Consider the following 14,559-nt stretch of genomic DNA (forward strand, 5'->3'; position numbering starts at 1 on the left):
TCCATTTCTTTAAAAACAGATAGTGGATTTTTGCACTGCCAGCCTAGCTGTTGATCTGTCAGTCTTGGTAACTGAAACCCTGTCTGTGAGGCTGTGTAATGTCTCAGATGTTCAGCTTCAAATCTGAGATCACAAACAGGGTCCTAAAACGAAAAGTTTGTTAAATGCCCAGTCAAGAAAATGGGGCTACGGAAAAACTCAAAACAGAAAAATAAGGTTTGTCTTACAAAATGTTCATACTTCATTCTTAGACCTAGTTGCTAATGACAATCAGTTACCTGAATTATAAAAAAAAGGGGGTACCACCCAGTTTCATTAATTGCCTTGTATCCAGGGCTTTGAAATGAGATTGGATATTTCATGAATTGAGTTTTGAAACTGAGTGTGGTCCTGCTAGTAACCATGTCTTGGGAGTTCCCACCTTGAAGTTGAAGCTTCTGAAGCTTAGAATTTTTTTTTTCTTTCTTTTTATTTAAGAGACAGAGTCTCACTCTGTCACTCAGGCTGGGGTGCAGTGGCATGATCCTAGCTCACTGCAACCTTGAGCTCCTGGGCTCAAGTGATCCTTCTGCCTCAGCCTCCCAAGTAGCTATGACTGTAAGTATGTACTACCATGCCTGGCTAATTTAAATTTTTTTTTTTTTTTTCTAGAGATGAAGGGTCTTGCTATATTGCCCAGGCTGGTCTTGAACTCCTGGTCTCAGACAGTCTTCCTGCCTCAGCCTCCCAAAGTGTTGGGATTACAGGTGTGAGGCACTGTACTAGGCCTGAATCATTGAATCTTTGACTCTAGTCTTGAAGGGATGGAATCTGCCCTTCTAGTGTTGTTTCACTTTGAGATAAAGCCCAAAGGCTTAGAGCTCACCTGTAATCTGGTGGTGGTAGACTGATGTGTCCATCATGGGTTCAAAGTTGATGTTTACTTAGTAAAAACCTGCCAGGCCTCAGACGGGAGTTAGACCGTGAATCTCCTCTCTGTGTCTATTAAGGGCACCTCATGTGTTTCATGTAAAATCCTTGTAGAGTAGATTCTCTGAATCCAACTGTTAGATTGTTTCAAGTGTTGGATTCATTTTCCTTATAGTAACTTAGGAATTCATATAAGTTAAGGACTTCAGCTGCTTATGTTGTTTCCCATTGTTTGGAAATAGTTAATGCGCTCTTAAAAATTGATTAACTGACCATCGGTGTGTCATTCTAGTCTAAGATTTTACTTTAACAATTGATATATAGCAATTGAAAGTTGTGATGTATTAACTCTGTTTTCCCTAAGATTCATCTATTTGGTTGACTTTTTTATCCCAGTACTCTCTTCGGGATTGATCATAGATATTGATTGGCACCAGTGGTTTACAGATGTAAGAACTGAGAGTTAGATTACCTTTTGGATTCTCCCACTTAGCAACTACAGAAATTTGCTTCTGTCTTACTTTACTTCTCTAATCATCACTGTTTTCTCCATTAATCAGAAATGTAACCTTGGTGTCGGTGGCATTTCTTTTGTCTCAGTAGCTCTCTGATTTTTGTTCTCTTTGTTTTTCTTTACAGAGCACAAAACTTATTGACATGAGCCTGGAATTTTGAAGTAAGGGCAGTCATGCTAATATTGTGATTTTCCATATTTGTGCTTTGTATGTAAAGTGACTGTTTTTAACATTTTAATTTTTAATTATTATGGGTACATAATAGTTGTATATAAAGTGACTCTATTTTGAGTTTTACATTTTACAGGATAAAACCTTAATATCTAATTCCATACATACATTTCAAAATAGGGCATCGACTTGATAGAAAAGTTTTCTTTTTTCTTAAATCGATAATATGCTGAATAAACTTTTGGATGCAGAAAATAAAATTCTGAACAGTATTATAAATTAGAAGATTGAATGGCTCTGTTGGTAAGGTTAGTTAACAGGTGACAGATTTGGTATTCATACCTGTTTGTCACTCATCATGCCTTTTGGCAGTTATTCTTCAGAGCAATTAGATTAGTGCATTAAGCATTTGGTTTTAAGAAATGTGCTTCAAAGTGAAAGGTAGTTAATGCTTACCTAATTGGCTAAAAAGAGCTTTTATTTCTTTTGAGGAAAATAATTTCCTCTTGTTTTATATTATCCGGGCACAATGGCTGAGTGAAATTAATTGTTAACTTGAAGCACATTTATTTTCTATGGATGTGAATATTCCCAGAGTACATTTGACACTTTGATAATACTTAATTATGGATTAGGTTCACAATTCTGTGTGATATGTTGAGATGCAAGTCAGGGGAGCCTATTACATTTATAAAAGTTCAGTAAAAATAAACTCATCATTAAGACGGCAGGAAATAAGGATATAGTTTTGGCATTTGACTTCTTTTGTGTATATGAATTATTTTCTTCATCAGTCTCATACATTAATGTGGAGGTCTGACCAATATATATTTTCATAAACATTTTTTCCTCTCCCCAAATAATGTGAATAAACTTAGCTTTATTCTGCCTGACCCAGTCATTGACTTTCTATGGACAAATAGTATTCCTTGTTATTTGCAAGGCTGATGTAACAACACAGCTGCTGGATGCTTGGCATTTCTGCTTCTGGTGAAATGCTCTTTGTGCAGATTTATCTGATCCAGATGTGTGACCAGCAAGCTACATTTCTAATTATAAGGACAGCCAAATTCCATTATAAGCACATCATGGGATTATAGGGCCGGGAGTCATCCTGAGAGGACATCTAGTTCATTCTCCAGCCGTTCAGCAGGACCACACTTTGTAACCTACTCCAGCACTGAACGAAGCAGCAAAGAATGTTCCACCCATGTATAGGCTGAACGTGGAATCATTGGAATTATAACTGGAAAAAGAGACAAGTCCCTCTGGTCTGGCCCTCTTGCTTTGTGGGTAAACAGATTCAGGCCCAGAGAAGTTTGACTTAATGTGGATTTTTATGACTCTTTGCCTAGAACTTACTCTTCTTTTCTCTGAAGTGGTCTGTGCTGAGGGAGTGCAAGAGTAGAAGACTGGATTGGAAATGCCAGTTTCACATCCAGATGTAGCTCTCTACTCATTTAGAAGTAAGAGGTAATGAATTAGCGACAGCTAGATTCCACTCAAGTTTATTAAGTATTTCTGAAACCCAGTATGGAGTGCGATATTTCATGTCTGTATATACGTTTGTGTGCTTTAGTGATAAAGGACAAAGGAAACTAGGCATGCTGTTAGGGTTAGAATGTTTGCAAGTGTGGTGTGTAAGCTTACCAAGAACAACATCTCAGAATAAATCAGTGATTATTTAACTTGATTTGATGTTGTTGAGTCTGGGTTTTGATTTTACCCTACTTCAAGTGATAGTTACCCTGCCACAGTTTCATGGATACTGGGAGAAGACAAGGGGTTTCTGTACCACAGAAAAAGGACTGTATTATTCCTGACATACCAAATAGTGTAAACTCTTATGCTTAGGGCTTACTGGCATGCCTATGTTGATTCGTCCTTGCCCCCATGTCCCATAGGGGTGATAAGGATGGAGCGTGCAGATGGAGCTGCACACACTTTGGGTTTGCGTTGCTGCTGAGGAGCACTGAACTTGGAGAGTCTGCTGCTTTTATAGCATGCAGTAAATGAACTTGCTCTTTGTTCCAAGGGGGAAGATATTACCTCATCTGTCTGTTCACGTTGCTCACTGCAAACATAACTTTGAGAAATGGCCTTGATACAAAATGGCAGGATATGTAGAAGCATGAGAGACCTATGGAGGGGTATCTCACAAGGATCATGTCCTGTAATTGGGGCAATCAAATAAAACACTTCACTAGCAACTTCACAGAGAATACAAGACATCAGGTAGTTGTTAGGAAGCCAATTCATAATGAAAATGGTAAGTGCTGGATAATTAGAGTGAAGATGGGTAGAAAATATGAAGAACTTGATTTCTTCTATATATTGACATCTTCTTATGACTTCAAGATGTGGTCAGATTATAATAAAAAAATACTAAAAGAAATCAGGAATTATAAATCTTGTTTCTACACTGTTAAATCTATTAATCTTTTTGTGAAATGAAAGTATAGTAGCCACGTGGACCCAGGCATAGGTTTAGCTCTGTTTCTTAACTGCATTGTGACTTTAGTTTATTTTTCTTTTTAATTGTGAAAGTTATTTATATTCTTAGTAAAGAAAAATTTTTTTTTCAGACAATAGAGAAGTATAAAAAAGTAAAAGCCTCTCCTAGAGTTCATGGAGGTTGCCACAGTTCTGTGGCCTTTGGATCAGTCAACATCAGAATGGAAGGGAAACGTTAATGATTTTAGTGGCTACTTGTTACTTCTGAAGGATCAAAGTGCTTGGGACATTTACAAAGTATTCTGGGCTGGGTGCGGTGGCTCACGTTTTTAATCCCAGCAGCTTGGGAGGCCAAGGTGGGAGGATTGCTTGAGGCCAGGAGTTTGAGACCAGGCTGGGCAATGTTGCAAAACCCCATCTCTACAAAAAAATAAAAAAAAAATTAGCTGGGCGTGGTGGTGCACGCTTGTAGTCCCAGCTATTCGGGAGGCAGAGGTGGGGGGATCACCTGAGCCCGGAAGGTCAAGGCTGTGGTGAGCTGCGATGGTGCCACTGCACTCCAACCTGGGTGACAGAGTGAGACCTTGTCTCAAAAAAAAAAAAATATATGTATATACACAAACACACACACACACACACACACACACACACACATACATATATGTATATTCTGAATCTCTGGAAAGATTTATGAGGCAGTATTGTGCTTCTACCACTAAAATAGTGTTACTATTTTCACTTTTGTTCACTCAAATATTTAGCTAATGGTTGTCTTCAACATAAGTTGGGGCTACATAGATCAGGCAACAGTATCTTTATTTTATGGATAAGGAAACTGAGACATTCAAGGTTAATTTGTCCAGTTACATGGTTTGGCCGTATTCGGCTTCTTATCTCCTTAGAAAAGATTTTGGCCCCAAATAAAACTTTCATAAGGTAGGAGACTATGTAGTTAGTGCTCCTGATTTCAATTACTCTGTTCTGTTTTTTAAAATAGTATTTATCATTTTCTTGCATACTACATAATTTACTTATTATGTTCATTGTTTCTTTCCCCTTACGAGAATGTAAACTTAATGAGAACAAGAATTTTTGCCTTTCTTTTTTTGTCTTGGGCACTGGTGAAGTTTCAATTTCTGAAACAGCATATTAATGCATAGTAGGTGCTCCAGCTCCATAGTAAATTTGGTGATGAAATGAATCAACATGTGGTAAATACGTGGTGCTACAAGGTGATGAGATCATCTCCTTGATCTTAGATTATGTTTTCAGCTTTGAGCAAGTGGTGGGACATCTTGGGATGATACTGCTTACCTCATTTGATTTGATCAATGAGATTGAATTTGTAAAGTTGGGCTTCAGGATATGGCCTACAGATTTTTTTGCATTTGGTTTTGTACAGTGTTTTAAAAACTTTGCAAGCAACATTTAAGAACTAAGGGATTTCACGTAAAATAAGATTTCTAGCTTTTTTCGTTTGTTTTGTTTTTTTCTTTAGAAACTGAAAGATCTGACAACACGGCCTGCATTCCTATATGGTTAGTGAAGGTCTTGAACTAAATAGCAGCTCACTGTTAAGAAAGGGCATTTGCTCTCTAGTTTACCACAGTCTCCCTGACTCTCTGTTGACTCTTTATACCGAAGCTGAGTTGTCAGTTGCTTTTTCCTATCTTTTACATTCTTTAATTTTTACATATGAAGAAATATTCAGCCATGTTTTTTGAAAGGAAATAAAGGAAAGGTCGACCACTTCACTCATCGACATTGCCTCCATGGCCCTTGTTAGGCAATTGAAACTTGGAGCCCCTTGATGTGTTTATCTAATACCTCTGCTTCTTTGAGGTCTAGACTTTTTATGATTATTGTTATGATTGCTGATGGTATGCAGAAGAGAAAAGATAGCAATTCAAAGGAATTAACCTCAGTGCTTTGACTGTGGAAGTGGTAGCATGGAATGTGAGTCTGGGGAAAAGTGCTTCCTTTGTTGAACTATTAATGCATAATGGGTTCGGATGTTAAAAGTGCATGGCCGCATTGCTTGTTTCTCAAAGTATTAGAAGGGCTCTATAGGTGTATATATAGTCTCTACTCTAGAGAGCTTTTATTTTTCTGTTTGTAAAGGTGGCAGAAATTGCAAAAGATTTAAAACATATTACTTGTAAAAAGTGATATTTCATCCAGGAGAAATGAATGCTTGAGATTTGTTGTCTAAGACCTAAACAATTAAGCTCTGGGCCAGGCATGGTGGGTCACACCTGTATTCCCAGCACTTTGGGAGACTGAGGTAGGAGGATCGCTTGAGGCCAGAAGTTTGAGACTGGCCTGGGCAACATAATGAGATGACGTCTCTACAGTAAAGTAAAAATTAGCTGGGTATGGTGGCACACACCTGTAGTCCCAGCTTCTTGGGAGGCTAAGGCAGGAGGTTTGCTTGAGCTCAGGAGGTAGAGGCTGCAGTGAGCCATGATCCTGCCACTGCACTTCAGCCTGGATGACAGAGCAAGACCCGGTCTTTAAAAAGAAAAAGCTCTGCATACCTTTTAATATAAAGAACAAATGGCATATGCTTCCAAGGGTACATTGGAAAATTGGCAATTTCAAGCCATGTTTAATGTGGAAATGTGACTTGTATTTTGTTATTATATGGATAAATTAGATTGTACAATTAGTCCTTTAGACTCATGAATTGCCTGTGTGATTATGTGACTCTTTATGTAAAAATTGGTCTGTTCTTATTTAAAGGAGCTATGTAAGTGAAATGCTAATAACATTTCTTATTTTCATATAATCTTTATAAAATTGGGATTTCACATAATCTCATTAGGAGAGTTGAAAAGAATTAAGTTGTTAGATCAGAGTTATCCAAAAGGCATTCTCTAGTGAACATTAGATCTTAAAAAGTTTGTGTGTTCAAAAACGTTCGGCCTTGGGGAGATTCTCAGTGTATATTAAAAGTTCTTTGAAGTGTAGTGTTAAAGAACTTCTAGTTCTTCAACTCAGAGTTTCTCAGGCTTGATGGAAGTTTTCTACAGAAGATGTATTAGCATGTAGCAGAGTATTTTTCCTATGTCACATACCTTAGAAATTTTCACCTGGATAGATTTATTAAAGAACAGACACCACAGGTAGTGAGTTCCTGGCTTCACGTGGTTTCTTGCTTTTCCTCACCTTTACCAGAGTTACAGTTCCATTTCTTCCAAGCCACTCCCGGAGATGGAAGGAGGTGGCATACTCATAACAGTGTAGAATCAAAACAGAATGAGAAGGATAATTTTGAGTCATCTTTCTGTTGTTTAGAAAATAAATATACCTTTTTTGAAAAGAATTGATTTCCTATTTTTAGGTAATGTACTTCTAGTTACGGCGCATAACTTACCTGTATTATAAACTATCAGCTTGATTGAAGCCATCTTTTTCTTCTGCTGTTGGTCTTTTAGAGACTTGCTGTTATTCACATAGATAATACTTGTTTTCTCTGTGAGCCGTAGTACTTGGCAGGTTTGGGACTTCTTACATAGAGGCTGATGTAATAGGGAAAGACAGTGAGATAATTAACATTTTGGAATTTGATAAGTAAGAGTGAGTGCATATGTGTGTGGGCGTTAAAAGAGCTTATAACTTGGTTAGATTTCCTTTGTAAACTTAGGTGGAAAATATGCTTAGAAATTTGAAGTGATTTGAAAAGCAAGAGACCTTATCCTGCCATTAATCAGTGGTGTGAACTCTGAAAAATAAGGGATGGAATAGATAATCTCAGAGGTACTGCTGATTAAAAAAAAAATTTTTTTTTTCAAATTGCATTGCAAATTTTAAATCCTGATGTTGCATTTTTAAAACTTGTATAGGTTGTAACATGCTGGAAATGAAATCAAACCCTCACTGGGGAAAAATTAATGCTGATGTAAAAATATGATTTGGAATCTTTGGTATTTGCCAGGGGCTATAAGAATTAAATGGTTCTCCATTTGTGATCTTTCTGTAGCACGTGAAGGCTGATTGAGAATTTGAGAGCCCTAGCTCTAGATCTCCAAATAATTGGAGACCTCTAAATAGTTAGAAGTCTGCAAGAGAATATAGTCCACATTAGCAAGAAATGAGAATGTAGTATACCACTTTGGTTCATGGATCTTGAAGCTTTTATCATTCATCACCTCAGCCATTCATTTTTTTCAGAGTAAGTAATATGCTTAGAACCAGGAAATTGCCTGCCACATCTTGTTCCTGGAAAAGCTGACAGCCTAAAAATGCTTATCATTCAAGGTGTGACCTAAATGAGTGTTGTACAGCTATTGTAATTTTTCTGTAAAGTTATGTGGCTAAACAAGGTACTTTCTAGGGAAAATTTCTTCCAAGTAGGCCTTTATTTACGACTTTAATCCGAAATTAGCAAAAGCGCTGTACTGGTACCACAGAAGTTCATATTAGAAGGGAATTTGCAGGTAGTCTAGTCCAACCTTTTTATGTTGCAAATAAATGTAGACTGAGAAACTTAACTCATGCAGCTAGCATACGTAACAGAACTGAAACCCAAATCTCCAGATGGCCACCACGGTCATCTTTCCTCAGTATCATGTAGGTTTCAGTCAGTGTCTCTCGTGTTAGAATGAATCCCTTGTAAAGTATGTTTTAAATTAAATGTAATATCCATACATCAAATCACACAAATCTGTACCTTCGTAATTATATTTTGAAATGCAATTGATTTGCTGAATATAAATGTTTGAAATGTTTTGTACATAGCTATTATATTTCTTTAAACTGTATTTTGTAGGATGTATATTTCAATGACAGTACTTATCCTACAAAAGAGAATGGTTTCATAAATTGATTTAAAAGTAGGTGCCAGTGTTACACTTTTTTATAAATAAAAAAAATTTTACATAGTGAAATCTAAAAAAGAAATGAAATTGATCATTTAAAAACCACATTTTAAATAAATTCTACAAAAGGTAGCCATTATGATTGTATGATTATTTGTGTTGACAGTATTCTCCTGTGGAATGTGTGATGCTTAAAATGATTAGCTTGTACAAAAGCTATAAAAATAGTTATATTTTTACTCATTTATCCAACTGTAAGATTTTAAAATTTACAGACAATAGTCAAATAATATTCAGGGTTCTGTTTTAAGTGATAAATTAGCTTTCTACGGGACAAAAAAGGCATTGACAAGAGCACTGACTTGTCATGGTATTGAATTTCACAGAATTAGTTTTGGATAAATGGGATTTTCAATGTCCTGTGAGCTCTCAAAATTCATAGTGAGCAACTAATACCCATAGGACAAAGTAAAATTTAGTTCAGCACAAATTGTTAATTATTTAATTTGCAAAGTAAAAGTAAAAATTAGTTCAGCACAAATTATTATTACTTTACTAATTCTTGTTTCCAAATTAAATATTTGAATCAAGAGTGTAGGAAAACATCTTTTAAAATGTGTGTTATAGGAGTACAATATAAAACTAGGGGGAAGATATTTTACCATAGGATTTTCTTAAACCCTAGAAAAAAACGGTAAGAATTCATTAGGGATGAGGAAATTTCCTTAGTGAATGTTGGAAACAGGATGCAATGTGGCACAGCTGTCTGCAGAGGTTTGGAGGATTTCCCTGGGAAGATCAGTACTGAGTCATCAGTTGATCGAAGGTAGGGGACGGCACAACACATACCATGCACAAATCGAATGTAGGGTGTATTAAGCCCTCAGCAGTATGAAGATTTTAAATTATTGGGTGGGTACAAAAGTAATTATGGTTTTTGCCATTAATATAATTTCAGTGATAGCACTATCTTAATATCTCTGACAGAAGACTCTTGGAACATTAAAAAAATCAAGATTCTAATAAGGCTGTCTTGTGAAGATCAAGGACATGGAGGTTTGAAAATCTCAGTGTCGATTCATTATTTAAAAATCTCTTGAACAGCTCAGTTACAAAGTCAGCCATAAGTGGAAAACTCTATATCTAGGGTCTGCACAGTGCCAGCTGCATAAGATACTGAGTAAATGTTTGAACAACTGAGGGAATGAATTCCCAGGTCGGCCATCTCAACTTTTTACAACGTTAATGACAAATATGATTTCGACATATGTGATTCATTTGTATCAGTGTTTTGGGTGTGATATCTGTCACTTGTGATGGCTGTTATATGAGTTGAACAGTTGTGTTTAATCTTGATATGTGAATTGTTAGATACTGCTTTAAAATTTTTAAAATTAGTCAATTCTGAATTTCCAGATATTAATATTGTCTCTGAAATGTTGAGTGAATTAGAAGTGGAAGCCGGAGACTTTGTCTTTGTCTCTACAACTTGTCCAACTTCAAATGTGCCTCCTCTTTTCTGCTACTGTTGTTCCTGAGAAAACTTGAAAAGGCAGGTCCTTGGTGCTTTTTTCTAACCAGTGGATGGCAAATATGTGATGTACATCTCCTAGCTCCTTAATCCCATGACCTTTACAGCCATCTCTAATTATCACTGAGCAGGGGCAGTGAGTCTTTCTCAACTCTGCACTCTAGGCAGGCACCAAAGTCGATTGGAGTGGGCATGTCAGAGGAAACCTACGGCTGTGACCCCCAAAAAAAAAAAAAAAAAAAAAAAAAAGCAGGGAGCTGGCAAAGGACTTGTGCTTAGGAGCACAGAAATAGTTCTTGGTGGGAACAGAATAATCCAAGTTTCCTGCCTCTCCAGAGCAGTATTCTTTATCACTTTCCTTGCTCATGGAGTGGGATAGGGTTGTGAAAATGAACTGAAATGGCACTCTTTCAGTTTTTTCCTATTACGTAGGATCCAGCTCACAAAACTAAATTATTCTTTACCTTGTGTGATCCGGGTACTGAAGATAATACAGATTGAGCATCTGCAATTTGAAAATCCAAAATGCTCCAAAATCTGAAACTTTTTGAGTGCCAACAGGATGCCACAGTGGAAAATTCCACACCCAACTGCGTGTGACTGGTTGCAGCCAAAACTTTGTTTCATGTACAATATTATTTAAAATATTGTATAAAATTGTCTTCAGGTGATGTGTATAAGGGTGTATATGAAACAGAAATTTCATGTTTAGACTTGGGTCCCATCCCCAAGATACCTGTATATGATACCTTGTATTATGTATATGCAGATATTCCAAAATCTGAAAATTCAGATCTGAAATCTGAAACACCTAGGGTCCCAGGCATTTCAGGTGAGGAATACTGAACCTGTATAACTACTTTTCATCCCAGTAATTTCTTCATTGCCTATGAAGAGTTTAGGAAATAAGTAAAACAAGGATGGGCTTGGGGAAGTGGAGAGAAGGAGTAGAATATAATAAAACTCTTCTGAAGTATTTGGGAAATATTTTTTAAGTAGTAATTGTTATAGATACAAGTATGTCTTATCTGTTAAGTACAGAGGATTTCCACCTGGCAATGCTGTTGAAAGTTTTAGCTGCCTTTAAATTTCTTGTTGCAAATGCTTCTTTTCATACATTTAGATGGGCCTTTTTTCTCCAATTAATTTGAATTACCAAGGTTTTGCTCTATCTATATAATTTTAAAATGTGAATAGAGGCAGTACATATGGAAGAAAAGGTAGATATTTTCCCTTAATTTGCAGATATATGAAAAAATATGATTAGAAATTAGAGAAGTCAGAATTTTAAAAATAGATTTAGAGATGAGCATTGTAGTATCAAGCACTTTGTAGTTTCCTAGTGTTCTGAAAAGTGTGTGTGCGTTTGTGTATGTGTGTATGCATGCATGCATGTTTGTGTATATTTGCTTTGGAGCATCTTAATTTTAGCTTTAGGAAGTAACTTTGTCACCACAGTTGCTAAATATATAAGAATACATATTCATATCTGTTAAATATGGTACAAAAATTATCCTCAAAAGTTGGCTTTTATTTATAGGAAATACCTCTTAACACACATTTTCATATGGAATTTGTATTTAGTCATCCTGACAAGAGTAGTCACTAAAGAGAAAATGGTCAAAATTGTGTAGCTTCTAGTAATATTACTCACAGTGCCCTGACTTTACTGGTGTGTGTGTGTGTGTGTGTTAGGGAGGTGAGGGGGTAGGGGAGTGCTATAACGGATGGCTTTAGATTGCCTCAAATAAGGTTGTAAATTTGATTATAAGATGAGTCAGTTATCTGTGTTCATTTCATGACCATGCATGGCACCTCTAACCTTAAGTTTCCCTCAAATGCTGTCATAAAGCCATCATTACTGATAGAAAAAACAATGCACATTTCAAGTGTTTATGATAGTGGTTGATAGTATCATCTTGGAGTAGAAGAACAGCAAACCTCCTATGTCAAACAGAGCAGCACAGAATGACAGGTCTCTCCGTGCAAAAGCTCTATATGGACACCTCAGCAAACCTGGAGATCCAGGAAGAGATTCAAGCTAAAGGATTAACGTTTTGGGTATCAGTTAAGGAGTTCATCAAATGCCTGAGCCCCTGTCATATGCTGGACTCTATCTTGTGTTAGGTATACATTTTCTGAGCCTTAACAAAAAGATTCTTCCTTAATTTATTTAGCTTCCCCACACATTATTAAGTGGGGGAGAAAATTGCTCAATACACATTATTATGTGGATGTAAAACGTGGACTGAATGGAGGAAAGGCTGTTTGCCTCGAGTCTTTCTTGAGTATCTCTCAGAGAGGCTCATAATTTCAGGTATGGGAGGAAGTCTAGTCGTTATCCAGTCCACACCCTCCTTTCATGCATGAGGATAGGAAGACCCCAAGGGTTCTCCATAGAGGTTATTGTGAACCGTAGTAATTTTGATATAGCTTTAAGTAGCACGACCTGGACAGAACTGTGGGTGTTCTGGAAAAGAGGAGGAGAAAGTAGCAAGAGCAAAAGCTCAGCAGCGGTCTCTTGCTCCCCAGCATCAGGACACTGGTCACATGGGAGGGTTGTGTAGGGCAGAGTAGGAAATACATGAGACTTTTTTGTTTTGTTTATACAGTGTCTCACTCTGTTGCCCAGGCTGGAGCACAGTGGCATGATAATGGCTCACTGCAACCTCTGCCTTCTGGGCTCAAGTGATTCTCCCACCTGAGTCTCCTGAGTAGCTGAGATTATAAGCTGAGACTACAGGTGTGCACCACCACACCTGGCTACTTTTTTATTTTTTGTAGAGATGGTGTCTTTCTGTGCGGTCCAGGCTGGTCTTGAACTACTGGGCTCAAGCGATCCTCCCACCTTGGCCTCCCAAAGTGCTGGGATTACAGGCATGAGCCACTGCACCTGGCCAGAATCTTTTTTTAGAGACAGGATTGTTGCTCTGTTGCTCAGGGTGAAGTGCAGTGGCATAATCATAGCTTACTACACCCTTGAACTCCTGGGTCCTTGAACTCCTGATCCTCCCACCTCAGTATCCCCACCACACCGAGCTAATTTTTTTTTTTTTTTTTGAGACGGAGTCTTGTTGTGTTGCCCAGGCTGAAGTGCAGTGGCGCCATCTCGGCTCACTGCAAGCTCCGCCTCCTGGGTTCACGCCATTCTCCTGCCTCAGCCTCCCGAGTAGCTGGGACTACAGGCGCCCGCCACCGTGCCCGGCTAATTTTTTGTATTTTTAGTAGAGATGGGGTTTCACCGTGTTAGCCAGGATGGTCTCCATCTCCTGACCTCGTGATCCGCCCACCTCGGCCTCCCAAAGTGCTGGGATTACAGACGTGAGCCACCGCGCCCGGCCCCAGCTAATTTTTAAATATTTTAGAGAGTGGGTCTCTTACTGTGTTGCCCAGGCTGGTCTCGAACTCCTGGCCTCAGGCTGTCCTCCCTCTTCAACTTCCCAAAGTGCTGGGATTACTGACGTGAGTCACTGCACCTGGAAGGAAATACAGTGGTATAGCCTTTAAGGTTCAGAAAAGATCAAAGGCAGTGCTAACTTTAGTGTACTAAGGAATCTTCTGGAGAACTTCATGAGAAGGCACACCGCCTGCTCTTTCTGTTCAAAGGGAGGATATCTAGGCCCCCCTTCAGGTATTCTGGTTTAGTAGATCTAAGTGAGAATTGAGGGCTCTGGATTTTTAAACAGCTGTATTGAGATATATTTCACATGTCATACAGCTCATGCATTTAAGGTGTAACATTTAATATTTTTAGCATATTCATGGTGTTGTGCAACCACCACCACTAGCAAATTCTAGAACATCCGCATTGTGCAACCACCACCACTAGCAAATTCTAGAACATTTTTGTCCCTTCTAAAAGAAACCTCATAGCCATTGGCAGTCGCTTCCCACCGTCAACCCCAGCCCCGAGCAACCACCAGTCTACTTTCTGTCTCTAAACATTTGCCTGTTCTGGATATTTCATATAAAGGGAATCGTACATTATGTGGCCTTCTCTAACTGGCCTTTTCTACTTTGCATAATATTTTCAGGGCTCATCTATGTTGTAGCATGTATCAGTATTTTATTCCTTTTTAAGGAATGTATCCATAAAATGGATACATTTAAGCTATGCATCCGTAAAATGGATACATTTTTGTGTGTCCATTGTTCTGTT

General features: G+C 37.9%; 1 protein-coding gene across 9 annotated transcripts in view; it reads left to right on the forward strand.

Moving 5' to 3' along the window:
• The window catches only part of FNDC3B (fibronectin type III domain containing 3B), a 361,515-nt gene that overhangs the window by 40,470 nt on the left and 306,486 nt on the right, over positions 1-14,559 (forward strand). For 2 of the 9 annotated variants that reach the window (XM_063662426.1, XM_063662427.1), the window contains one exon: positions 1,549-1,585. The exons of the other annotated variants lie outside the window; for them this stretch is intronic. The gene's annotated coding sequence lies outside the window, so the exon portion shown is untranslated. The remainder of the gene's footprint in view (positions 1-1,548; positions 1,586-14,559) is intronic. 9 annotated transcript variants of the gene reach the window in all.

The sequence above is a fragment of the Pongo pygmaeus genome, chromosome 2 (genome assembly GCF_028885625.2).
Source record: "Pongo pygmaeus isolate AG05252 chromosome 2, NHGRI_mPonPyg2-v2.0_pri, whole genome shotgun sequence".
Taxonomy (NCBI): domain Eukaryota; kingdom Metazoa; phylum Chordata; class Mammalia; order Primates; family Hominidae; genus Pongo; species Pongo pygmaeus.